This window comes from Pleurodeles waltl, unplaced genomic scaffold, assembly GCF_031143425.1.
Source record: "Pleurodeles waltl isolate 20211129_DDA unplaced genomic scaffold, aPleWal1.hap1.20221129 scaffold_69, whole genome shotgun sequence".
Taxonomy (NCBI): domain Eukaryota; kingdom Metazoa; phylum Chordata; class Amphibia; order Caudata; family Salamandridae; genus Pleurodeles; species Pleurodeles waltl.
This window is the reverse complement of record NW_027150390.1, coordinates 71,248-95,293: the sequence shown is the minus strand read 5'-3', so window position 1 is coordinate 95,293 and position 24,046 is coordinate 71,248. Positions and strand designations below refer to the sequence as shown.

Below are 24,046 nucleotides of genomic sequence, written 5' to 3'. Positions count from 1 at the left end.
CTAGAATAGCTCCAGCGATCCCATGCCACTCCTCTGAAGGCTCCTGATCTGCATAACCACAGCATTTTGAACAGGAAGCAGAGTGGCGCAGCGGAAGCGTGCTGGGCCCATAACCCAGAGGTCGATGGATCGAAACCATCCTCTGCTAGCATGGATTGATTTTTTTTTCTTGTGAGGACCACTCTCTCGTTTCCACGCTGCCAGAGCGGAAAACAGCAGGCTTGTGCCAGCTTTTTGTGGGAAGAGACTGCTCAACTATTGGTCTCTGTTCAAAGTCAGGGAGACAGATGGTCAGAGAATCAACCCTACTCTTCAAAGGAAATGATGCACAGTTATGACCATTAACGAAAGATGGGACCCTCGCACTTCTTTCTGAGCCTGCTTGGAACGCTATTATTCCCTTTTTTTCTCCTACTATTATCAATCTCCTGTGAATTTCGTGGAGCTGTTTTCTTTCTCTACCCTGCTGTTTTTCCCTTGCTGCCAATATATGCTTATTTCAATGATTTGAACTGCTGCTTTCCCTTTCTCCTTTTCTGCGCAGCTTTTGCATGGGTTTCAATCTCCAGTTCCTTAGCAGTTGCAAGAACTTTTTTCCTGATTTTCATGTTGGTCTGTAAACCAAAAATACCTGTGATACTGGTGCAATATAGTAATTGAACTCAGGGTTGTGATGTCTAGAGCTTAAAAAAAAATATACCATGGAGCGTTGGTGGTATAGTGGTGAGCATAGCTGCCTTCCAAGCAGTTGACCTGGGTTTGATTCCCGGCCAACGCAGTGCTAATATTTATACATTAAGAAAGCAGTAGCTATTCTAACGCAATATGTTAAAAAAAAGAAAAATATCTTGACCAGATTACTCAGCTATTAGATAAATAATAAACAAAGACATAGGCAGGCATCCCAAAAGCCCCGTCTGCGACTTTCTATGTCCTGAAATTTTTATATTTTACAAACAGCAGTCACCACTCACAACTGCTGGTAATAAATTGGCTGCAGGGGGGCAGGCAATGAAACGGCTAAGCCCTTCTGCCCGACCAGCCTTTAGAACTGCAGCATCTCTGCAGTAAAAAGTGTTTCAGGTCAATATTTCTCCCCTGGAAAAAATGTGCGAGACCCACCACCGATAAATGTGGCAAAAGTCCCCAACATTTTCTGCATATTTGTGCTCTTACCTGAAAGCAGCGCCACCTTGTAGTCATCGCAGGCAACTGCAGCATACAACCAAATTTATCCGAGAGCAAGGTGAAAGAAACCCAAGGGAACAGCCCCTGTCTGCAGCAGGAAGGTTGGCTGCTTCGAATGGACAGAACTTCCAGTCCTAAGTCCACTCACGTCCCGAATGCTCCCAAACGCTCATACCGGGCAAGCCCTCACCGGGTGCACCTCTGGCTCCCAGGTAAGGCCAAAACCTGAGCATGGTAGCGCAGGATCACAGAGAAGGAGCGGGTGGGGGTGCTTCTGTCTTGACAAAGGCGTGACATGGCTAGTGACTGAGAGGGCCTTGACTTTCCCCTATGACTGACTGTGAGAGGGGAAGGCGAAGATTTTCTGCACCCAGCATGCCTTGTGACATTCTTAGGCAAATGAGGTGAGAGCCCTGCCAGAATAGCTCCAGCGATCCCATGCCACTCCTCTGAAGGCTCCTGATCTGCATAACCACAGCATTTTGAACAGGAAGCAGAGTGGCGCAGCTGAAGCGTGCTGGGCCCATAACCCAGAGTTCGATGGATCGAAACCATCCTCTGCTAGCATGGATAGATTTTTTTTTCTTGTGAGGACCACTCTCTCGTTTCCACGCTGCCAGAGCGGAAAACAGCAGGCTTGTGCCAGCTTTTTGTGGGAAGAGACTGCTCAACTATCGGTCTCTGCTCAAAGTCAGGGAGACAGATGGTCAGAGAATCAACCCTACACTTCAAAGGAAATGATGCACAGTTATGACCATTAACGAAAGATGGGACCCTCGCACTTCTTTCTGAGCCTGCTTGGAACGCTATTATTCCCTTTTTTTGTCCTGCTATTATCAATCTCCTGTGAATTTCGTGGAGCTATTTTCTTTCTCTACCCTGCTGTTTTTCCCTTGCTGCCAATATATGCTTATTTCAATGATTTGAACTGCTGCTTTCCCATTCTCCTTTTCTGCGCAGCTTTTGCATGGGTTTCAATCTCCAGTTCCTTAGCAGTTGCAAGAACTTTTTTCCTGATTTTCATGTTGGTCTGTAAACCAAAAATACCTCTGATACTGGCGCAATATAGTAATTGAACTCAGGGTTGTGATGTCTAGAGCTTAAAAAAAACATATGCCATGGAGCGTTGGTGGTATAGTGGTGAGCATAGCTGCCTTCCAAGCAGTTGACCTGGGTTCGATTCCCGGCCAACGCAGTGCTAATATTTATACATTAAGAAAGCAGTAGCTATTCTAACGCAATATGTTAAAAAAAAGAGAAATATCTTGACCAGATTACTCAGCTATTAGATAAATAATAAACAAAGACATAGGCAGGCATCCCAAAAGCCCCGTCTGCGACTTTCTATGTCCTGAAATTTTTATATTTTACAAACAGCAGTCACCACTCACAACTGCTGGTAATAAATGGGCTGCAGGGGGGCAGGCAATGAAACGGCTAAGCCCTTCTGCCCGACCAGCCTTTAGAACTGCAGCATCTCTGCAGTAAAAAGTGTTTCAGGTCAATATCTCTCCCCTGGAAAAAATGTGCGAGACCCACCACCGATAAATGTGGCAAAAGTCCCCAACATTTTCTGCATATTTGTGCTCTTACCTGAAAGCAGCGCCACCTTGTAGTCATCGCAGGCAACTGCAGCATACAACCAAATTTATCCGAGAGCAAGGTGAAAGAAACCCAAGGGAACAGCCCCTGTCTGCAGCAGGAAGGTTGGCTGCTTCGAATGGACAGAACTTCCAGTCCTAAGTCCACTCACGTCCCGAACGCTCATACCGGGCAAACCCTCACCGGGTGCACCTCTGCCTCCCAGGTAAGGCCAAAACCTGAGCATGGTAGCGCAGGATCACAGAGAAGGAGCGGGTGGGGGTGCTTCTGTCTTGACAAAGGCGTGACATGGCTAGTGACTGAGAGGGACTTGACTTTCCCCTATGACTGACTGTGAGAGGGTAAGGCGAAGATTTTCTGCACCCAGCATGCCTTGTGACATTCTTAGGCAAATGAGGTGAGAGCCCTGCCAGAATAGCTCCAGCGATCCCATGCCACTCCTCTGAAGGCTCCTGATCTGCATAACCACAGCATTTTGAACAGGAAGCAGAGTGGCGCAGCGGAAGCGTGCTGGGCCCATAACCCAGAGGTCGATGGATCGAAACCATCCTCTGCTAGCAGGGATTGATTTTTTTTTCTTGTGAGGACCACTCTCTCGTTTCCACGCTGCCAGAGCGGAAAACAGCAGGCTTGTGCCAGCTTTTTGTGGGAAGAGACTGCTCAACTATCGGTCTCTGCTCAAAGTCAGGGAGACAGATGGTCAGAGAATCAACCCTACACTTCAAAGGAAATGATGCACAGTTATAACCATTAACGAAAGATGGGACCCTCGCACTTCTTTCTGAGCCTGCTTGGAACGCTATTATTCCCTTTTTTTGTCCTGCTATTATCAATCTCCTGTGAATTTCGTGGAGCTGTTTTCTTTCTCTACCCTGCTGTTTTTCCCTTGCTGCCAATATATGCTTATTTCAATGATTTGAACTGCTGCTTTCCCTTTCTCCTTTTCTGCGCAGCTTTTGCATGGGTTTCAATCTCCAGTTCCTTAGCAGTTGCAAGAACTTTTTTCCTGATTTTCATGTTGGTCTGTAAACCAAAAATACCTCTGATACTGGTGCAATATAGTAATTGAACTCAGGGTTGTGATGTCTAGAGCTTAAAAAAAACATATGTCATGGAGCGTTGGTGGTATAGTGGTGAGCATAGCTGCCTTCCAAGCAGTTGACCCGGGTTCGATTCCCGGCCAACGCAGTGCTAATATTTATACATTAAGAATGCAGTAGCTATTCTAACGCAATATGTTAAAAAAAAGAGAAATATCTTGACCAGATTACTCAGCTATTAGATAAATAATAAACAAAGACATAGGCAGGCATCCCAAAAGCCCCGTCTGCGACTTTCTATGTCCTGAAATTTTTATATTTTACAAACAGCAGTCACCACTCACAACTGCTGGTAATAAATGGGCTGCAGGGGGGCAGGCAATGAAACGGCTAAGCCCTTCTGCCCGACCAGCCTTTAGAACTGCAGCATCTCTGCAGTAAAAAGTGTTTCAGGTCAATATCTCTCCCCTGGAAAAAATGTGCGAGACCCACCACCGATAAATGTGGCAAAAGTCCCCAACATTTTCTGCATATTTGTGCTCTTACCTGAAAGCAGCGCCACCTTGTAGTCATCGCAGGCAACTGCAGCATACAACCAAATTTATCCGAGAGCAAGGTGAAAGAAACCCAAGGGAACAGCCCCTGTCTGCAGCAGAAAGGTTGGCTGCTTCGAATGGACAGAACTTCCAGTCCTAAGTCCACTCACGTCCCGAACGCTCTCAAACGCTCATACCGGGCAAGCCCTCACCGGGTGCACCTCTGGCTCCCAGGTAAGGCCAAAACCTGAGCATGGTAGCGCAGGATCACAGAGAAGGAGCGGGTGGGGGTGCTTCTGTCTTGACAAAGGTGTGACATGGCTAGTGACTGAGAGGGCCTTGACTTTCCCCTATGACTGACTGTGAGAGGGGAAGGCGAAGATTTTCTGCACCCAGCATGCCTTGTGACATTCTTAGGCAAATGAGGTGAGAGCCCTGCCAGAATAGCTCCAGCGATCCCATGCCACTCCTCTGAAGGCTCCTGATGTGCATAACCACAGCATTTTGAACAGGAAACAGAGTGGTGCAGCGGAAGCGTGCTGGGCCCATAACCCAGAGGTCGATGGATCGAAGCCATCCTCTGCTAGCATGGATTAATTTTTTTTTCTTGTGAGGACCACTCTCTCGTTTCCACGCTGCCAGAGCGGAAAACAGCAGGCTTGTGCCAGCTTTTTGTGGGAAGAGACTGCTCAACTATCGGTCTCTGCTCAAAGTCAGGGAGACAGATGGTCAGAGAATCAACCCTACACTTCAAAGGAAATGATGCACAGTTATGACCATTAACGAAAGATGGGACCCTCGCACTTCTTTCTGAGCCTATTATTCCCTTTTTTTGTCCTGCTATTATCAATCTCCTGTGAATTTCGTGGAGCTGTTTTCTTTCTCTACCCTGCTGTTTTTCCCTTGCTGCCAATATATGCTTATTTCAATGATTTGAACTGCTGCTTTCCCTTTCTCCTTTTCTGCGCAGCTTTTGCATGGGTTTCAATCTCCAGTTCCTTAGCAGTTGCAAGAACTTTTTTCCTGATTTTCATGTTGGTCTGTAAACCAAAAATACCTCTGATACTGGTGCAATATAGTAATTGAACTCAGGGTTGTGATGTCTAGAGCTTAAAAAAAACATATGCCATGGAGCGTTGGTGGTATAGTGGTGAGCATAGCTGCCTTCCAAGCAGTTGACCTGGGTTCGATTCCCGGCCAACGCAGTGCTAATATTTATACATTAAGAATGCAGTAGCTATTCTAACGCAATATGTTAAAAAAAAGAGAAATATCTTGACCAGATTACTCAGCTATTAGATAAATAATAAACAAAGACATAGGCAGGCATCCCAAAAGCCCCGTCTGTGACTTTCTATGTCCTGAAATTTTTATACTTTACAAACAGCAGTCACCACTCACAACTGCTGGTAATAAATGGGCTGCAGGGGGGCAGGCAATGAAACGGCTAAGCCCTTCTGCCCGACCAGCCTTTAGAACTGCAGCATCTCTGCAGTAAAAAGTGTTTCAGGTCAATATCTCTCCCCTGGAAAAAATGTGCGAGACCCACCACCGATAAATGTGGCAAAAGTCCCCAACATTTTCTGCATATTTGTGCTCTTACCTGAAAGCAGCGCCACCTTGTAGTCATCGCAGGCAACTGCAGCATACAACCAAATTTATCCGAGAGCAAGGTGAAAGAAACCCAAGGGAACAGCCCCTGTCTGCAGCAGAAAGGTTGGCTGCTTCGAATGGACAGAACTTCCAGTCCTAAGTCCACTCACGTCCCGAACGCTCTCAAACGCTCAGCCCTCACCGGGTGCACCTCTGGCTCCCAGGTAAGGCCAAAACCTGAGCATGGTAGCGCAGGATCACAGAGAAGGAGCGGGTGGGGGTGCTTCTGTCTTGACAAAGGCGTGACATGGCTAGTGACTGAGAGGGCCTTGACTTTCCCCTATGACTGACTGTGAGAGGGGAAGGCGAAGATTTTCTGCACCCAGCATGCCTTGTGACATTCTTAGGCAAATGAGGTGAGAGCCCTGCCAGAATAGCTCCAGCGATCCCATGCCACTCCTCTGAAGGCTCCTGATGTGCATAACCACAGCATTTTGAACAGGAAACAGAGTGGTGCAGCGGAAGCGTGCTGGGCCCATAACCCAGAGGTCGATGGATCGAAGCCATCCTCTGCTAGCATGGATTGATTTTTTTTTCTTGTGAGGACCACTCTCTCGTTTCCACGCTGCCAGAGCGGAAAACAGCAGGCTTGTGCCAGCTTTTTGTGGGAAGAGACTGCTCAACTATCGGTCTCTGCTCAAAGTCAGGGAGACAGATGGTCAGAGAATCAACCCTACACTTCAAAGGAAATGATGCACAGTTATGACCATTAACGAAAGATGGGACCCTCGCACTTCTTTCTGAGCCTATTATTCCCTTTTTTTGTCCTGCTATTATCAATCTCCTGTGAATTTCGTGGAGCTGTTTTCTTTCTCTACCCTGCTGTTTTTCCCTTGCTGCCAATATATGCTTATTTCAATGATTTGAACTGCTGCTTTCCCTTTCTCCTTTTCGCAGCTTTTGCATGGGTTTCAATCTCCAGTTCCTTAGCAGTTGCAAGAACTTTTTTCCTGATTTTCATGTTGGTCTGTAAACCAAAAACACCTCTGATACTGGTGCAATATAGTAATTGAACTCAGGGTTGTGATGTCTAGAGCTTAAAAAAAACATATGCCATGGAGCGTTGGTGGTATAGTGGTGAGCATAGCTGCCTTCCAAGCAGTTGACCCGGGTTCGATTCCCGGCCAACGCAGTGCTAATATTTATACATTAAGAATGCAGTAGCTATTCTAACGCAATATGTTAAAAAAAAGAGAAATATCTTGACCAGATTACTCAGCTATTAGATAAATAATAAACAAAGACATAGGCAGGCATCCCAAAAGCCCCGTCTGCGACTTTCTATGTCCTGAAATTTTTATATTTTACAAACAGCAGTCACCACTCACAACTGCTGGTAATAAATGGGCTGCAGGGGGGCAGGCAATGAAACGGCTAAGCCCTTCTGCCCGACCAGCCTTTAGAACTGCAGCATCTCTGCAGTAAAAAGTGTTTCAGGTCAATATCTCTCCCCTGGAAAAAATGTGCGAGACCCACCACCGATAAATGTGGCAAAAGTCCCCAACATTTTCTGCATATTTGTGCTCTTACCTGAAAGCAGCGCCACCTTGTAGTCATCGCAGGCAACTGCAGCATACAACCAAATTTATCCGAGAGCAAGGTGAAAGAAACCCAAGGGAACAGCCCCTGTCTGCAGCAGAAAGGTTGGCTGCTTCGAATGGACAGAACTTCCAGTCCTAAGTCCACTCACGTCCCGAACGCTCTCAAACGCTCATACCGGGCAAGCCCTCACCGGGTGCACCTCTGGCTCCCAGGTAAGGCCAAAACCTGAGCATGGTAGCGCAGGATCACAGAGAAGGAGCGGGTGGGGGTGCTTCTGTCTTGACAAAGGCGTGACATGGCTAGTGACTGAGAGGGCCTTGACTTTCCCCTATGACTGACTGTGAGAGGGGAAGGCGAAGATTTTCTGCACCCAGCATGCCTTGTGACATTCTTAGGCAAATGAGGTGAGAGCCCTGCCAGAATAGCTCCAGCGATCCCATGCCACTCCTCTGAAGGCTCCTGATGTGCATAACCACAGCATTTTGAACAGGAAACAGAGTGGTGCAGCGGAAGCGTGCTGGGCCCATAACCCAGAGGTCGATGGATCGAAGCCATCCTCTGCTAGCATGGATTGATTTTTTTTTCTTGTGAGGACCACTCTCTCGTTTCCACGCTGCCAGAGCGGAAAACAGCAGGCTTGTGCCAGCTTTTTGTGGGAAGAGACTGCTCAACTATCGGTCTCTGCTCAAAGTCAGGGAGACAGATGGTCAGAGAATCAACCCTACACTTCAAAGGAAATGATGCACAGTTATGACCATTAACGAAAGATGGGACCCTCGCACTTCTTTCTGAGCCTGCTTGGAACGCTATTATTCCCTTTTTTTGTCCTGCTATTATCAATCTACTGTGAATTTCATGGAGCTGTTTTCTTTCTCTACCCTGCTGTTTTTCCCTTGCTGCCAATATATGCTTATTTCAATGATTTGAACTGCTGCTTTCCCTTTCTCCTTTTCTGTGCAGCTTTTGCATGGGTTTCAATCTCCAGTTCCTTAGCAGTTGCAAGAACTTTTTTCCTGATTTTCATGTTGGTCTGTAAACCAAAAATACCTCTGATACTGGTACAATATAGTAATTGAACTCAGGGTTGTGATGTCTAGAGCTTAAAAAAAACATATGCCCTGGAGCGTTGGTGGAATAGTGGTGAGCATAGCTGCCTTCCAAGCAGTTGACCCGGGTTCGATTCCCGGCCAACGCAGTGCTAATATTTATACATTAAGAAAGCAGTAGCTATTCTAACGCAATACGTTAAAAAAAAGAGAAATATCTTGACCAGATTACTCAGCTATTAGATAAATAATAAACAAAGACATAGGCAGGCATCCCAAAAGCCCCGTCTGCGACTTTCTATGTCCTGAAATTTTTATATTTTACAAACAGCAGTCACCACTCACAACTGCTGGTAATAAATGGGGGGCAGGCAATGAAACGGCTAAGCCCTTCTGCCCGACCAGCCTTTAGAACTGCAGCATCTCTGCAGTAAAAAGTGTTTCAGGTCAATATCTCTCCCCTGGAAAAAATGTGCGAGACCCACCACCGATAAATGTGGCAAAAGTCCCCAACATTTTCTGCATATTTGTGCTCTTACCTGAAAGCAGCGCCACCTTGTAGTCATCGCAGGCAACTGCAGCATACAACCAAATTTATCCGAGAGCAAGGTGAAAGAAACCCAAGGGAACAGCCCCTGTCTGCAGCAGGAAGGTTGGCTGCTTCGAATGGACAGAACTTCCAGTCCTAAGTCCACTCACGTCCCGAACGCTCTCAAACGCTCATACCGGGCAAGCCCTCACCGGGTGCACCTCTGGCTCCCAGGTAAGGCCAAAACCTGAGCATGGTAGCGCAGGATCACAGAGAAGGAGCGGGTGGGGGTGCTTCTGTCTTGACAAAGGCGTGACATGGCTAGTGACTGAGAGGGCCTTGACTTTCCCCTATGACTGACTGTGAGAGGGGAAGGCGAAGATTTTCTGCACCCAGCATGCCTTGTGACATTCTTAGGCAAATGAGGTGAGAGCCCTGCCAGAATAGCTCCAGCGATCCCATGCCACTCCTCTGAAGGCTCCTGATGTGCATAACCACAGCATTTTGAGCAGGAAGCAGAGTGGTGCAGCGGAAGCGTGCTGGGCCCATAACCCAGAGGTCGATGGATCGAAGCCATCCTCTGCTAGCATGGATTGATTTTTTTTTCTTGTGAGGACCACTCTCTCGTTTCCATGCTGCCAGAGCGGAAAACAGCAGGCTTGTGCCAGCTTTTTGTGGGAAGAGACTGCTCAACTATCGGTCTCTGCTCAAAGTCAGGGAGACAGATGGTCAGAGAATCAACCCTACACTTCAAAGGAAATGATGCACAGTTATGACCATTAACGAAAGATGGGACCCTCGCACTTCTTTCTGAGCCTGCTTGGAACGCTATTATTCCCTTTTTTTGTCCTGCTATTATCAATCTACTGTGAATTTCATGGAGCTGTTTTCTTTCTCTACCCTGCTGTTTTTCCCTTGCTGCCAATATATGCTTATTTCAATGATTTGAACTGCTGCTTTCCCTTTCTCCTTTTCTGCGCAGCTTTTGCATGGGTTTCAATCTCCAGTTCCTTAGCAGTTGCAAGAACTTTTTTCCTGATTTTCATGTTGGTCTGTAAACCAAAAATACCTCTGATACTGGTGCAATATAGTAATTGAACTCAGGGTTGTGATGTCTAGAGCTTAAAAAAAACATATGCCCTGGAGCGTTGGTGGTATAGTGGTGAGCATAGCTGCCTTCCAAGCAGTTGACCCGGGTTCGATTCCCGGCCAACGCAGTGCTAATATTTATACATTAAGAAAGCTGTAGCTATTCTAACGCAATACGTTAAAAAAAAGAGAAATATCTTGACCAGATTACTCAGCTATTAGATAAATAATAAACAAAGACATAGGCAGGCATCCCAAAAGCCCCGTCTGCGACTTTCTATGTCCTGAAATTTTTATATTTTACAAACAGCAGTCACCACTCACAACTGCTGGTAATAAATGGGGGGCAGGCAATGAAACGGCTAAGCCCTTCTGCCCGACCAGCCTTTAGAACTGCAGCATCTCTGCAGTAAAAAGTGTTTCAGGTCAATATCTCTCCCCTGGAAAAAATGTGCGAGACCCACCACCGATAAATGTGGCAAAAGTCCCCAACATTTTCTGCATATTTGTGCTCTTACCTGAAAGCAGCGCCACCTTGTAGTCATCGCAGGCAACTGCAGCATACAACCAAATTTATCCGAGAGCAAGGTGAAAGAAACCCAAGGGAACAGCCCCTGTCTGCAGCAGGAAGGTTGGCTGCTTCGAATGGACAGAACTTCCAGTCCTAAGTCCACTCACGTCCCAAACGCTCTCAAACGCTCATACCGGGCAAGCCCTCACCGGGTGCACCTCTGGCTCCCAAGTAAGGCCAAAACCTGAGCATGGTAGCGCAGGATCACAGAGAAGGAGCGGGTGGGGGTGCTTCTGTCTTGACAAAGGCGTGACATGGCTAGTGACTGAGAGGGCCTTGACTTTCCCCTATGACTGACTGTGAGAGGGGAAGGCGAAGATTTTCTGCACCCAGCATGCCTTGTGACATTCTTCGGCAAATTAGGTGAGAGCCCTGCTAGAATAGCTCCAGCGATCCCATGCCACTCCTCTGAAGGCTCCTGATCTGCATAACCACAGCATTTTGAACAGGAAGCAGAGTGGCGCAGCGGAAGCGTGCTGGGCCCATAACCCAGAGGTCGATGGATCGAAACCATCCTCTGCTAGCATGGATTGATTTTTTTTTCTTGTGAGGACCACTCTCTCGTTTCCACGCTGCCAGAGCGGAAAACAGCAGGCTTGTGCCAGCTTTTTGTGGGAAGAGACTGCTCAACTATTGGTCTCTGTTCAAAGTCAGGGAGACAGATGGTCAGAGAATCAACCCTACTCTTCAAAGGAAATGATGCACAGTTATGACCATTAACGAAAGATGGGACCCTCGCACTTCTTTCTGAGCCTGCTTGGAACGCTATTATTCCCTTTTTTTCTCCTACTATTATCAATCTCCTGTGAATTTCGTGGAGCTGTTTTCTTTCTCTACCCTGCTGTTTTTCCCTTGCTGCCAATATATGCTTATTTCAATGATTTGAACTGCTGCTTTCCCTTTCTCCTTTTCTGCGCAGCTTTTGCATGGGTTTCAATCTCCAGTTCCTTAGCAGTTGCAAGAACTTTTTTCCTGATTTTCATGTTGGTCTGTAAACCAAAAATACCTGTGATACTGGTGCAATATAGTAATTGAACTCAGGGTTGTGATGTCTAGAGCTTAAAAAAAAATATACCATGGAGCGTTGGTGGTATAGTGGTGAGCATAGCTGCCTTCCAAGCAGTTGACCTGGGTTTGATTCCCGGCCAACGCAGTGCTAATATTTATACATTAAGAAAGCAGTAGCTATTCTAACGCAATATGTTAAAAAAAAGAAAAATATCTTGACCAGATTACTCAGCTATTAGATAAATAATAAACAAAGACATAGGCAGGCATCCCAAAAGCCCCGTCTGCGACTTTCTATGTCCTGAAATTTTTATATTTTACAAACAGCAGTCACCACTCACAACTGCTGGTAATAAATGGGCTGCAGGGGGGCAGGCAATGAAACGGCTAAGCCCTTCTGCCCGACCAGCCTTTAGAACTGCAGCATCTCTGCAGTAAAAAGTGTTTCAGGTCAATATTTCTCCCCTGGAAAAAATGTGCGAGACCCACCACCGATAAATGTGGCAAAAGTCCCCAACATTTTCTGCATATTTGTGCTCTTACCTGAAAGCAGCGCCACCTTGTAGTCATCGCAGGCAACTGCAGCATACAACCAAATTTATCCGAGAGCAAGGTGAAAGAAACCCAAGGGAACAGCCCCTGTCTGCAGCAGGAAGGTTGGCTGCTTCGAATGGACAGAACTTCCAGTCCTAAGTCCACTCACGTCCCGAATGCTCCCAAACGCTCATACCGGGCAAGCCCTCACCGGGTGCACCTCTGGCTCCCAGGTAAGGCCAAAACCTGAGCATGGTAGCGCAGGATCACAGAGAAGGAGCGGGTGGGGGTGCTTCTGTCTTGACAAAGGCGTGACATGGCTAGTGACTGAGAGGGCCTTGACTTTCCCCTATGACTGACTGTGAGAGGGGAAGGCGAAGATTTTCTGCACCCAGCATGCCTTGTGACATTCTTAGGCAAATGAGGTGAGAGCCCTGCCAGAATAGCTCCAGCGATCCCATGCCACTCCTCTGAAGGCTCCTGATCTGCATAACCACAGCATTTTGAACAGGAAGCAGAGTGGCGCAGCTGAAGCGTGCTGGGCCCATAACCCAGAGTTCGATGGATCGAAACCATCCTCTGCTAGCATGGATTGATTTTTTTTTCTTGTGAGGACCACTCTCTCGTTTCCACGCTGCCAGAGCGGAAAACAGCAGGCTTGTGCCAGCTTTTTGTGGGAAGAGACTGCTCAACTATCGGTCTCTGCTCAAAGTCAGGGAGACAGATGGTCAGAGAATCAACCCTACACTTCAAAGGAAATGATGCACAGTTATGACCATTAACGAAAGATGGGACCCTCGCACTTCTTTCTGAGCCTGCTTGGAACGCTATTATTCCCTTTTTTTGTCCTGCTATTATCAATCTCCTGTGAATTTCGTGGAGCTATTTTCTTTCTCTACCCTGCTGTTTTTCCCTTGCTGCCAATATATGCTTATTTCAATGATTTGAACTGCTGCTTTCCCATTCTCCTTTTCTGCGCAGCTTTTGCATGGGTTTCAATCTCCAGTTCCTTAGCAGTTGCAAGAACTTTTTTCCTGATTTTCATGTTGGTCTGTAAACCAAAAATACCTCTGATACTGGCGCAATATAGTAATTGAACTCAGGGTTGTGATGTCTAGAGCTTAAAAAAAACATATGCCATGGAGCGTTGGTGGTATAGTGGTGAGCATAGCTGCCTTCCAAGCAGTTGACCTGGGTTCGATTCCCGGCCAACGCAGTGCTAATATTTATACATTAAGAAAGCAGTAGCTATTCTAACGCAATATGTTAAAAAAAAGAGAAATATCTTGACCAGATTACTCAGCTATTAGATAAATAATAAACAAAGACATAGGCAGGCATCCCAAAAGCCCCGTCTGCGACTTTCTATGTCCTGAAATTTTTATATTTTACAAACAGCAGTCACCACTCACAACTGCTGGTAATAAATGGGCTGCAGGGGGGCAGGCAATGAAACGGCTAAGCCCTTCTGCCCGACCAGCCTTTAGAACTGCAGCATCTCTGCAGTAAAAAGTGTTTCAGGTCAATATCTCTCCCCTGGAAAAAATGTGCGAGACCCACCACCGATAAATGTGGCAAAAGTCCCCAACATTTTCTGCATATTTGTGCTCTTACCTGAAAGCAGCGCCACCTTGTAGTCATCGCAGGCAACTGCAGCATACAACCAAATTTATCCGAGAGCAAGGTGAAAGAAACCCAAGGGAACAGCCCCTGTCTGCAGCAGGAAGGTTGGCTGCTTCGAATGGACAGAACTTCCAGTCCTAAGTCCACTCACGTCCCGAACGCTCATACCGGGCAAACCCTCACCGGGTGCACCTCTGCCTCCCAGGTAAGGCCAAAACCTGAGCATGGTAGCGCAGGATCACAGAGAAGGAGCGGGTGGGGGTGCTTCTGTCTTGACAAAGGCGTGACATGGCTAGTGACTGAGAGGGACTTGACTTTCCCCTATGACTGACTGTGAGAGGGTAAGGCGAAGATTTTCTGCACCCAGCATGCCTTGTGACATTCTTAGGCAAATGAGGTGAGAGCCCTGCCAGAATAGCTCCAGCGATCCCATGCCACTCCTCTGAAGGCTCCTGATCTGCATAACCACAGCATTTTGAACAGGAAGCAGAGTGGCGCAGCGGAAGCGTGCTGGGCCCATAACCCAGAGGTCGATGGATCGAAACCATCCTCTGCTAGCAGGGATTGATTTTTTTTTCTTGTGAGGACCACTCTCTCGTTTCCACGCTGCCAGAGCGGAAAACAGCAGGCTTGTGCCAGCTTTTTGTGGGAAGAGACTGCTCAACTATCGGTCTCTGCTCAAAGTCAGGGAGACAGATGGTCAGAGAATCAACCCTACACTTCAAAGGAAATGATGCACAGTTATAACCATTAACGAAAGATGGGACCCTCGCACTTCTTTCTGAGCCTGCTTGGAACGCTATTATTCCCTTTTTTTGTCCTGCTATTATCAATCTCCTGTGAAGTTCGTGGAGCTGTTTTCTTTCTCTACCCTGCTGTTTTTCCCTTGCTGCCAATATATGCTTATTTCAATGATTTGAACTGCTGCTTTCCCTTTCTCCTTTTCTGCGCAGCTTTTGCATGGGTTTCAATCTCCAGTTCCTTAGCAGTTGCAAGAACTTTTTTCCTGATTTTCATGTTGGTCTGTAAACCAAAAATACCTCTGATACTGGTGCAATATAGTAATTGAACTCAGGGTTGTGATGTCTAGAGCTTAAAAAAAACATATGCCATGGAGCGTTGGTGGTATAGTGGTGAGCATAGCTGCCTTCCAAGCAGTTGACCCGGGTTCGATTCCCGGCCAACGCAGTGCTAATATTTATACATTAAGAAAGCAGTAGCTATTCTAACGCAATATGTTAAAAAAAAGAGAAATATCTTGACCAGATTACTCAGCTATTAGATAAATAATAAACAAAGACATAGGCAGGCATCCCAAAAGCCCCGTCTGCGACTTTCTATGTCCTGAAATTTTTATATTTTACAAACAGCAGTCACCACTCACAACTGCTGGTAATAAATGGGCTGCAGGGGGGCAGGCAATGAAACGGCTAAGCCCTTCTGCCCGACCAGCCTTTAGAACTGCAGCATCTCTGCAGTAAAAAGTGTTTCAGGTCAATATCTCTCCCCTGGAAAAAATGTGCGAGACCCACCACCGATAAATGTGGCAAAAGTCCCCAACATTTTCTGCATATTTGTGCTCTTACCTGAAAGCAGCGCCACCTTGTAGTCATCGCAGGCATCTGCAGCATACAACCAAATTTATCCGAGAGCAAGGTGAAAGAAACCCAAGGGAACAGCCCCTGTCTGCAGCAGAAAGGTTGGCTGCTTTGAATGGACAGAACTTCCAGTCCTAAGTCCACTCACGTCCCGAACGCTCTCAAACGCTCATACCAGGCAAGCCCTCATTGGGTGCACCTCTGGCTCCCAGGTAAGGCCAAAACCTGAGCATGGTAGCGCAGGATCACAGAGAAGGAGCGGGTGGGGGTGCTTCTGTCTTGACAAAGGCGTGACATGGCTAGTGACTGAGAGGGCCTTGACTTTCCCCTATGACTGACTGTGAGAGGGGAAGGCGAAGATTTTCTGCACCCAGCATGCCTTGTGACATTCTTAGGCAAATGAGGTGAGAGCCCTGCCAGAATTGCTCCAGCGATCCCATGCCACTCCTCTGAAGGCTCCTGATCTGCATAACCACAGCATTTTGAACAGGAAACAGAGTGGTGCAGCGGAAGCGTGCTGGGCCCATAACCCAGAGGTCGATGGATCGAAACCATCCTCTGCTAGCATGGATTGATTTTTTTTTCTTGTGAGGACCACTCTCTCGTTTCCACGCTGCCAGAGCGGAAAACAGCAGGCTTGTGCCAGCTTTTTGTGGGAAGAGACTGCTCAACTATCGGTCTCTGCTCAAAGTCAGGGAGACAGATGGTCAGAGAATCAACCCTACACTTCAAAGGAAATGATGCACAGTTATGACCATTAACGAAAGATGGGACCCTCGCACTTCTTTCTGAGCCTGCTTGGAACGCTATTATTCCCTTTTTTTGTCCTGCTATTATCAATCTACTGTGAATTTCATGGAGCTGTTTTCTTTCTCTACCCTGCTGTTTTTCCCTTGCTGCCAATATATGCTTATTTCAATGATTTGAACTGCTGCTTTCCCTTTCTCCTTTTCTGCGCAGCTTTTGCATGGGTTTCAATCTCCAGTTCCTTAGCAGTTGCAAGAACTTTTTTCCTGATTTTCATGTTGGTCTGTAAACCAAAAATACCTCTGATACTGGTGCAATATAGTAATTGAACTCAGGGTTGTGATGTCTAGAGCTTAAAAAAAACATATGCCCTGGAGCGTTGGTGGTATAGTGGTGAGCATAGCTGCCTTCCAAGCAGTTGACCCGGGTTCGATTCCCGGCCAACGCAGTGCTAATATTTATACATTAAGAAAGCAGTAGCTATTCTAACGCAATACGTTAAAAAAAAGAGAAATATCTTGACCAGATTACTCAGCTATTAGATAAATAATAAACAAAGACATAGGCAGGCATCCCAAAAGCCCCGTCTGCGACTTTCTATGTCCTGAAATTTTTATATTTTACAAACAGCAGTCACCACTCACAACTGCTGGTAATAAATGGGGGGCAGGCAATGAAACGGCTAAGCCCTTCTGCCCGACCAGCCTTTAGAACTGCAGCATCTCTGCAGTAAAAAGTGTTTCAGGTCAATATCTCTCCCCTGGAAAAAATGTGCGAGACCCACCACCGATAAATGTGGCAAAAGTCCCCAACATTTTCTGCATATTTGTGCTCTTACCTGAAAGCAGCGCCACCTTGTAGTCATCGCAGGCAACTGCAGCATACAACCAAATTTATCCGAGAGCAAGGTGAAAGAAACCCAAGGGAACAGCCCCTGTCTGCAGCAGGAAGGTTGGCTGCTTCGAATGGACAGAACTTCCAGTCCTAAGTCCACTCACGTCCCGAACACTCTCAAACGCTCATACCGGGCAAGCCCTCACCGGGTGCACCTCTGGCTCCCAAGTAAGGCCAAAACCTGAGCTCGGTAGCGCAGGATCACAGAGAAGGAGCGGGTGGGGGTGCTTCTGTCTTGACAAAGGCGTGACATGGCTAGTGACTGAGAGGGCCTTGACTTTCCCCTATGACTGACTGTGAGAGGGGAAGGCGAAGATTTTCTGCACCCAGCATGCCTTGTGACATTCTTCGGCAAATTAGGTGAGAGCCCTGCCAGAATAGCTCCAGCGATCCCATGCCACTCCTCTGAAGGCTCCTGATCTGCATAACCACAGCATTTTGAACAGGAAGCAGAGTGGCGCAGCGGAAGCGTGCTGGGCCCATAACCCAGAGGTCGATGGATCGAAACCATCCTCTGCTAGCATGGATTGATTTTTTTTTCTTGTGAGGACCACTCTCTGGTTTCCACGCTGCCAGAGCGGAAAACAGCAGGCTTGTGCCAGCTTTTTGTGGGAAGAGACTGCTCAACTATTGGTCTCTGCTCAAAGTCAGGGAGACAGATGGTCAGAGAATCAACCCTACTCTTCAAAGGAAATGATGCACAGTTATGACCATTAACGAAAGATGGGACCCTCGCACTTCTTTCTGAGCCTGCTTGGAACGCTATTATTCCCTTTTTTTCTCCTACTATTATCAATCTCCTGTGAATTTCGTGGAGCTGTTTTCTTTCTCTACCCTGCTGTTTTTCCCTTGCTGCCAATATATGCTTATTTCAATGATTTGAACTGCTGCTTTCCCTTTCTCCTTTTCTGCGCAGCTTTTGCATGGGTTTCAATCTCCAGTTCCTTAGCAGTTGCAAGAACTTTTTTCCTGATTTTCATGTTGGTCTGTAAACCAAAAATACCTCTGATACTGGTGCAATATAGTAATTGAACTCAGGGTTGTGATGTCTAGAGCTTAAAAAAAAATATACCATGGAGCGTTGGTGGTATAGTGGTGAGCATAGCTGCCTTCCAAGCAGTTGACCTGGGTTTGATTCCCGGCCAACGCAGTGCTAATATTTATACATTAAGAAAGCAGTAGCTATTCTAACGCAATATGTTAAAAAAAAGAGAAATATCTTGACCAGATTACTCAGCTATTAGATAAATAATAAACAAAGACATAGGCAGGCATCCCAAAAGCCCCGTCTGCGACTTTCTATGTCCTGAAATTTTTATATTTTACAAACAGCAGTCACCACTCACAACTGCTGGTAATAAATGGGCTGCAGGGGGGCAGGCAATGAAACGGCTAAGCCCTTCTGCCCGACCAGCCTTTAGAACTGCAGCATCTCTGCAGTAAAAAGTGTTTCAGGTCAATATCTCTCCCCTGGAAAAAATGTGCGAGACCCACCACCGATAAATGTGGCAAAAGTCCCCAACATTTTCTGCATATTTGTGCTCTTACCTGAAAGCAGCGCCACCTTGTAGTCATCGCAGGCATCTGCAGCATACAACCAAATTTATCCGAGAGCAAGGTGAAAGAAACCCAAGGGAACAGCCCCTGTCTGCAGCAGAAAGGTTGGCTGCTTTGAATGGACAGAACTTCCAGTCCTAAGTCCACTCACGTCCCGAACGCTCTCAAACGCTCATACCAGGCAAGCCCTCATTGGGTGCACCTCTGGCTCCCAGGTAAGGCCAAAACCTGAGCATGGTAGCGCAGGATCACAGAGAAGGAGCGGGTGGGGGTGCTTCTGTCTTGACAAAGGCGTGACATGGCTAGTGACTGAGAGGGCCTTGACTTTCCCCTATGACTGACTGTGAGAGGGGAAGGCGAAGATTTTCTGCACCCAGCATGCCTTGTGACATTCTTAGGCAAATGAGGTGAGAGCCCTGCCAGAATTGCTCCAGCGATCCCATGCCACTCCTCTGAAGGCTCCTGATCTGCATAACCACAGCATTTTGAACAGGAAACAGAGTGGTGCAGCGGAAGCGTGCTGGGCCCATAACCCAGAGGTCGATGGATCGAAACCATCCTCTGCTAGCATGGATTGATTTTTTTTTCTTGTGAGGACCACTCTCTCGTTTCCACGCTGCCAGAGCGGAAAACAGCAGGCTTGTGCCAGCTTTTTGTGGGAAGAGACTGCTCAACTATCGGTCTCTGCTCAAAGTCAGGGAGACAGATGGTCAGAGAATCAACCCTACACTTCAAAGGAAATGATGCACAGTTATGACCATTAACGAAAGATGGGACCCTCGCACTTCTTTCTGAGCCTGCTTGGAACGCTATTATTCCCTTTTTTTGTCCTGCTATTATCAATCTACTGTGAATTTCATGGAGCTGTTTTCTTTCTCTACCCTGCTGTTTTTCCCTTGCTGCCAATATATGCTTATTTCAATGATTTGAACTGCTGCTTTCCCTTTCTCCTTTTCTGCGCAGCTTTTGCATGGGTTTCAATCTCCAGTTCCTTAGCAGTTGCAAGAACTTTTTTCCTGATTTTCATGTTGGTCTGTAAACCAAAAATACCTCTGATACTGGTGCAATATAGTAATTGAACTCAGGGTTGTGATGTCTAGAGCTTAAAAAAAACATATGCCCTGGAGCGTTGGTGGTATAGTGGTGAGCATAGCTGCCTTCCAAGCAGTTGACCCGGGTTCGATTCCCGGCCAACGCAGTGCTAATATTTATACATTAAGAAAGCAGTAGCTATTCTAACGCAATACGTTAAAAAAAAGAGAAATATCTTGACCAGATTACTCAGCTATTAGATAAATAATAAACAAAGACATAGGCAGGCATCCCAAAAGCCCCGTCTGCGACTTTCTATGTCCTGAAATTTTTATATTTTACAAACAGCAGTCACCACTCACAACTGCTGGTAATAAATGGGGGGCAGGCAATGAAACGGCTAAGCCCTTCTGCCCGACCAGCCTTTAGAACTGCAGCATCTCTGCAGTAAAAAGTGTTTCAGGTCAATATCTCTCCCCTGGAAAAAATGTGCGAGACCCACCACCGATAAATGTGGCAAAAGTCCCCAACATTTTCTGCATATTTGTGCTCTTACCTGAAAGCAGCGCCACCTTGTAGTCATCGCAGGCAACTGCAGCATACAACCAAATTTATCCGAGAGCAAGGTGAAAGAAACCCAAGGGAACAGCCCCTGTCTGCAGCAGGAAGGTTGGCTGCTTCGAATGGACAGAACTTCCAGTCCTAAGTCCACTCACGTCCCGAACACTCTCAAACGCTCATACCGGGCAAGCCCTCACCGGGTGCACCTCTGGCTCCCAAGTAAGGCCAAAACCTGAGCTCGGTAGCGCAGGATCACAGAGAAGGAGCGGGTGGGGGTGCTTCTGTCTTGACAAAGGCGTGACATGGCTAGTGACTGAGAGGGCCTTGACTTTCCCCTATGACTGACTGTGAGAGGGGAAGGCGAAGATTTTCTGCACCCAGCATGCCTTGTGACATTCTTCGGCAAATTAGGTGAGAGCCCTGCCAGAATAGCTCCAGCGATCCCATGCCACTCCTCTGAAGGCTCCTGATCTGCATAACCACAGCATTTTGAACAGGAAGCAGAGTGGCGCAGCGGAAGCGTGCTGGGCCCATAACCCAGAGGTCGATGGATCGAAACCATCCTCTGCTAGCATGGATTGATTTTTTTTTCTTGTGAGGACCACTCTCTGGTTTCCACGCTGCCAGAGCGGAAAACAGCAGGCTTGTGCCAGCTTTTTGTGGGAAGAGACTGCTCAACTATTGGTCTCTGCTCAAAGTCAGGGAGACAGATGGTCAGAGAATCAACCCTACTCTTCAAAGGAAATGATGCACAGTTATGACCATTAACGAAAGATGGGACCCTCGCACTTCTTTCTGAGCCTGCTTGGAACGCTATTATTCCCTTTTTTTCTCCTACTATTATCAATCTCCTGTGAATTTCGTGGAGCTGTTTTCTTTCTCTACCCTGCTGTTTTTCCCTTGCTGCCAATATATGCTTATTTCAATGATTTGAACTGCTGCTTTCCCTTTCTCCTTTTCTGCGCAGCTTTTGCATGGGTTTCAATCTCCAGTTCCTTAGCAGTTGCAAGAACTTTTTTCCTGATTTTCATGTTGGTCTGTAAACCAAAAATACCTCTGATACTGGTGCAATATAGTAATTGAACTCAGGGTTGTGATGTCTAGAGCTTAAAAAAAAATATACCATGGAGCGTTGGTGGTATAGTGGTGAGCATAGCTGCCTTCCAAGCAGTTGACCTGGGTTTGATTCCCGGCCAACGCAGTGCTAATATTTATACATTAAGAAAGCAGTAGCTATTCTAACGCAATATGTTAAAAAAAAGAAAAATATCTTGACCAGATTACTCAGCTATTAGATAAATAATAAACAAAGACATAGGCAGGCATCCCAAAAGCCCCGTCTGCGACTTTCTATGTCCTGAAATTTTTATATTTTACAAACAGCAGTCACCACTCACAACTGCTGGTAATAAATGGGCTGCAGGGGGGCAGGCAATGAAACGGCTAAGCCCTTCTGCCCGACCAGCCTTTAGAACTGCAGCATCTCTGCAGTAAAAAGTGTTTCAGGTCAATATTTCTCCCCTGGAAAAAATGTGCGAGACCCACCACCGATAAATGTGGCAAAAGTCCCCAACATTTTCTGCATATTTGTGCTCTTACCTGAAAGCAGCGCCACCTTGTAGTCATCGCAGGCAACTGCAGCATACAACCAAATTTATCCGAGAGCAAGCTGAAAGAAACCCAAGGGAACAGCCCCTGTCTGCAGCAGGAAGGTTGGCTGCTTCGAATGGACAGAACTTCCAGTCCTAAGTCCACTCACGTCCCGAACGCTCCCAAACGCTCATACCGGGCAAGCCCTCACCGGGTGCACCTCTGGCTCCCAGGTAAGGCCAAAACCTGAGCATGGTAGCGCAGGATGACAGAGAAGGAGCGGGTGGGGGTGCTTCTGTCTTGACAAAGGCGTGACATGGCTAGTGACTGAGAGGGCCTTGACTTTCCCCTATGACTGACTGTGAGAGGGGAAGGCGAAGATTTTCTGCACCCAGCATGCCTTGTGACATTCTTAGGCAAATGAGGTGAGAGCCCTGCCAGAATTGCTCCAGCGATCCCATGCCACTCCTCTTAAGGCTCCTGATCTGCATAACCACAGCATTTTGAACAGGAAGCAGAGTGGCGCAGCTGAAGCGTGCTGGGCCCATAACCCAGAGTTCGATGGATCGAAACCATCCTCTGCTAGCATGGATTGATTTTTTTTTCTTGTGAGGACCACTCTCTCGTTTCCACGCTGCCAGAGCGGAAAACAGCAGGCTTGTGCCAGCTTTTTGTGGGAAGAGACTGCTCAACTATCGGTCTCTGCTCAAAGTCAGGGAGACAGATGGTCAGAGAATCAACCCTACACTTCAAAGGAAATGATGCACAGTTATGACCATTAACGAAAGATGGGACCCTCGCACTTCTTTCTGAGCCTGCTTGGAACGCTATTATTCCCTTTTTTTGTCCTGCTATTATCAATCTCCTGTGAATTTCGTGGAGCTATTTTCTTTCTCTACCCTGCTGTTTTTCCCTTGCTGCCAATATATGCTTATTTCAATGATTTGAACTGCTGCTTTCCCATTCTCCTTTTCTGCGCAGCTTTTGCATGGGTTTCAATCTCCAGTTCCTTAGCAGTTGCAAGAACTTTTTTCCTGATTTTCATGTTGGTCTGTAAACCAAAAATACCTCTGATACTGGCGCAATATAGTCATTGAACTCAGGGTTGTGATGTCTAGAGCTTAAAAAAAACATATGCCATGGAGCGTTGGTGGTATAGTGGTGAGCATAGCTGCCTTCCAAGCAGTTGACCCGGGTTCGATTCCCGGCCAACACAGTGCTAATATTTATACATTAAGAAAGCAGTAGCTATTCTAACGCAATATGTTAAAAAAAAGAGAATTATCTTGACCAGATTACTCAGCTATTAGATAAATAATAAACAAAGACATAGGCAGGCATCCCAAAAGCCCCGTCTGAGACTTTCTATGTCCTGAAATTTTTATATTTTACAAACAGCAGTCACCACTCACAACTGCTGGTAATAAATGGGCTGCAGGGGGGCAGGCAATGAAACGGCTAAGCCCTTCTGCCCTACCAGCCTTTAGAACTGCAGCATCTCTGCAGTAAAAAGTGTTTCAGGTCAATATCTCTCCCCTGGAAAAAATGTGCGAGACCCACCACCGATAAATGTGGCAAAAGTCCCCAACATTTTCTGCATATTTGTGCTCTTACCTGAAAGCAGCGCCACCTTGTAGTCATCACAGGCAACTGCATCATACAACCAAATTTATCCGAGAGCAAGGTGAAATAAACCCAAGGGAACAGCCCCTGTCTGCAGCAGGAAGGTTGGCTGCTTCGAATGGACAGAACTTCCAGTCCTAAGTCCACTCACGTCCCGAACGCTCCCAAACGCTCACCCTCACCGGGTGCACCTCTGGCTCCCAGGTAAGGCCAAAACCTGAGCATGGTAGCGCAGGATCACAGAGAAGGAGCGGGTGGGGGTGCTTCTGTCTTGACAAAGGCGTGACATGGCTAGTGACTGAGAGGGACTTGACTTTCCCCTATGACTGACTGTGAGAGGGGAAGGCGAAGATTTTCTGCACCCAGCATGCCTTGTGACATTCTTAGGCAAATGAGGTGAGAGCCCTGCCAGAATAGCTCCAGCGATCCCATGCCACTCCTCTGAATGCTCCTGATCTGCATAACCACAGCATTTTGAACAGG

At 46.9% G+C, this 24,046-nt stretch overlaps 10 non-coding genes across 10 annotated transcripts; all 10 read left to right on the top strand.

Annotated features, from left to right (window-relative positions):
* Nucleotides 1–2,311: 2,311 nt before the first annotated feature.
* TRNAG-UCC (transfer RNA glycine (anticodon UCC)) lies at nt 2,312–2,383 on the top strand. Its single transcript has one exon. It is a non-coding gene; the product is annotated as a tRNA-Gly (tRNA).
* Nucleotides 2,384–3,906: 1,523 nt separating this feature from the next.
* TRNAG-UCC (transfer RNA glycine (anticodon UCC)) lies at nt 3,907–3,978 on the top strand. Its single transcript has one exon. It is a non-coding gene; the product is annotated as a tRNA-Gly (tRNA).
* A 1,521-nt stretch (nt 3,979–5,499) lies between these two features.
* On the top strand, nt 5,500–5,571 carry TRNAG-UCC (transfer RNA glycine (anticodon UCC)). Its single transcript has one exon. It is a non-coding gene; the product is annotated as a tRNA-Gly (tRNA).
* Nucleotides 5,572–7,079: 1,508 nt separating this feature from the next.
* TRNAG-UCC (transfer RNA glycine (anticodon UCC)) lies at nt 7,080–7,151 on the top strand. The gene has a single exon. It is a non-coding gene; the product is annotated as a tRNA-Gly (tRNA).
* Nucleotides 7,152–10,281: 3,130 nt separating this feature from the next.
* On the top strand, nt 10,282–10,353 carry TRNAG-UCC (transfer RNA glycine (anticodon UCC)). The gene has a single exon. It is a non-coding gene; the product is annotated as a tRNA-Gly (tRNA).
* A 3,129-nt stretch (nt 10,354–13,482) lies between these two features.
* On the top strand, nt 13,483–13,554 carry TRNAG-UCC (transfer RNA glycine (anticodon UCC)). The gene has a single exon. It is a non-coding gene; the product is annotated as a tRNA-Gly (tRNA).
* Nucleotides 13,555–15,077: 1,523 nt separating this feature from the next.
* On the top strand, nt 15,078–15,149 carry TRNAG-UCC (transfer RNA glycine (anticodon UCC)). Its single transcript has one exon. It is a non-coding gene; the product is annotated as a tRNA-Gly (tRNA).
* A 1,533-nt stretch (nt 15,150–16,682) lies between these two features.
* On the top strand, nt 16,683–16,754 carry TRNAG-UCC (transfer RNA glycine (anticodon UCC)). The gene has a single exon. It is a non-coding gene; the product is annotated as a tRNA-Gly (tRNA).
* Nucleotides 16,755–19,883: 3,129 nt separating this feature from the next.
* Nucleotides 19,884–19,955, top strand: TRNAG-UCC (transfer RNA glycine (anticodon UCC)). Its single transcript has one exon. It is a non-coding gene; the product is annotated as a tRNA-Gly (tRNA).
* A 3,129-nt stretch (nt 19,956–23,084) lies between these two features.
* On the top strand, nt 23,085–23,156 carry TRNAG-UCC (transfer RNA glycine (anticodon UCC)). The gene has a single exon. It is a non-coding gene; the product is annotated as a tRNA-Gly (tRNA).
* The last annotated feature ends 890 nt before the right edge of the window (nt 23,157–24,046 follow it).